This window comes from Aythya ferina, assembly GCF_964211825.1.
Source record: "Aythya ferina genome assembly, chromosome: 21".
In the NCBI taxonomy this organism is placed as follows: Eukaryota; Metazoa; Chordata; class Aves; order Anseriformes; family Anatidae; genus Aythya; species Aythya ferina.
This window is the reverse complement of record NC_140319.1, coordinates 2,326,526-2,328,793: the sequence shown is the minus strand read 5'-3', so window position 1 is coordinate 2,328,793 and position 2,268 is coordinate 2,326,526.

The window sequence follows — 2,268 nt, the reverse complement described above, 5'->3', positions numbered from 1 at the left end:
GAAGGACCCACCTACCTTGTGCTCCTACTCAGTGGTATTCACATGGAGAACATGATGACTCTGTTTTGAGGTGAGGCCAAAACCATTTGGCATTTTAGCCTGAATTTCTGATGATTGAAAAGGAAGGTGCATTGCACTCGGCATTTAAAACATGGGGGAGCTTTTGGCTGAGACGGAGTTGCTGTCATGGATGGGTGGTATCCACCCGTCAGATTACTCAGCCATCTGTAGTTTTTGTAAAAGCGATGTCTTCTGGTTCCTTCTGCCTTTCCACAGATGCTGTAGGCAGCACCACGCACTAGGACAGCTTGAGTCCTGCCTGCATGTGGGCAAGAGGTCCTGCTTCCAACAAAGTCTGAACTCCAAAGGGGCCAGTGCCTTGTGGGAGTGAGCTGCCAACTCAACTTGTGCCCAGTGTCTGCTTTTCTGCCCCCAGGAATTTGGTGCAAGCTGGGTGTTATTAGCTTGCTTCTGTGCGAGGCAGTGCTTAAGGGTGGTATATGCGCTTCGGCTCATTAAAGCTCATGCCCTGGTGATAGGCAATGTTATTTTTGTTCTCTATGAGAGAGTAGGAAGCTAGGTGCAAAGATGTTAAGCAGATGAAGGTCATGTAAATGGTATTTATCCAGGTGCTCTTCCTCTAGCACTCATGCTGTTCTGTTTCAGCATCATTGCCAGCACCGGTGTTAGGCATCCTAATGTATAGACAAGACAGTAACATCTTTATCTTGTCTAGCATACACAAAAACTCTAGATACCCTGCTGATAAAAATTCTGCTGGCAGATGTCTTATCACTTCTCCCTACAGCAACATGGAAAAAAGAAGAAGAAAAAAAAAAAAAGAAGAAAGAGATGCTCCAGTAGATGAGATTTGGCCTGTGGACTTCTGCCTCTCAGTGCTGTACATGGCCTGCTCTCTGGCACTCCCTGCAAATGCTAAAACCATGCTTGAAAATCCTTTGTGGCAGCACTTGCAGAGCAGTGTAGGGCTTGCTCCTGGCAGTGGTTGCTGGAGGTGGTGGCAGCCTGTGCCAGCCTGTACCAGCTCAGGCAAAGGGCTGCTTCGCAGGTTCCCAGAGCTGTCTTCAGATGTCAGTTCTTCTTCAGGAGTCCGGAGTGATTTGGAAGCCTTGCAGCTCAAAAAGAAGCAGAGGAAGAAAAATAAGGTGATAACCTATTTTGGGGGCCTCCTATTGTTTTAAACATTTGTCTTCTGGGGGATTCATCCAGTGTTGACTCTCTCTGCCCAAGAATTAATCCTTGCATAGCAGCCGAGAGGTCAGATGCCTGCCATCTGGTTGAGAGATCTGCGCTGGTGTGGGACACACCAGTACTGTGTACGGTTTGGGGCACCACAGTATAAAAAGTACAATAAACTATTAAAAAGCATCCACAGGAGGCTACAAAGATGGTGAAGGGTCTAGATTGGGAGATGTATGAGGAGCGGCTGAGGTCCCCAGGTTTGTTCAGCCCAGAACAGAGAAGGCCAAGGGGAGGCCTCATGGCAGCCTGCAGCTCCCTCATGAGGGGAGTGGAGGGGTAGGAGCTGAGCTCTGCTCTCTGGGAACCGGAGAAAAAGCCTGGGGGGAAGACGTGGACCATGTCATGTCCCTGATAAATCAACGTATTAGGATTGTGGTGTGCCAGGAAGGGAGGTGCTGACAAGCCCAAGCTGCAAGCAGTCACCTGCCTTCACTGCTCAGATGCTCCTGCTGATCGTAGCAGTGATGTGGGGAGAAACTTAACTGCTCCCAAACTGCTTAGTGCTTTGTAAGTCAAAACCAACACTTCACATTCTCCTCTGCATTTGATAGATAGTCTGAGCAGGTCTTCCTGCATTGGTTCATCTAATTCTTGGGTGCAGACAGTGTGTGGCACTGCAGTGCCTGATCTGAAGAGCATTCACACATCTTAGAACTCTGTGGTAGGAGTCATGTCTGGGAGTTTCTTTTCTCCTTTTTGTAACTCCTGGGACTTAACTTTCACACCTAAGCTCTTGCTGAAATATTTATGTTTGAACAGTGTCTGGACTCTGCAGCTTTTTTTTCTTTTTTGGGTAAGATGCTGAATTTGGGGAGTCTCAGTTAAGAATGGAGCCTCTTCTTGCTGTAACCACTAAACCGCAGTGTAATAAACTACTAGGGGGTGTAAACTGAAAAATGATTTTTGCTCCCTTTTGCTAATAGGATCCTTTGTTTTTTCTTTAGCTGGACCTTGTGAAAGCAGCGTGGAGACCAAGGCAAAAGGAGGCCACTAGATCCTAGAGCC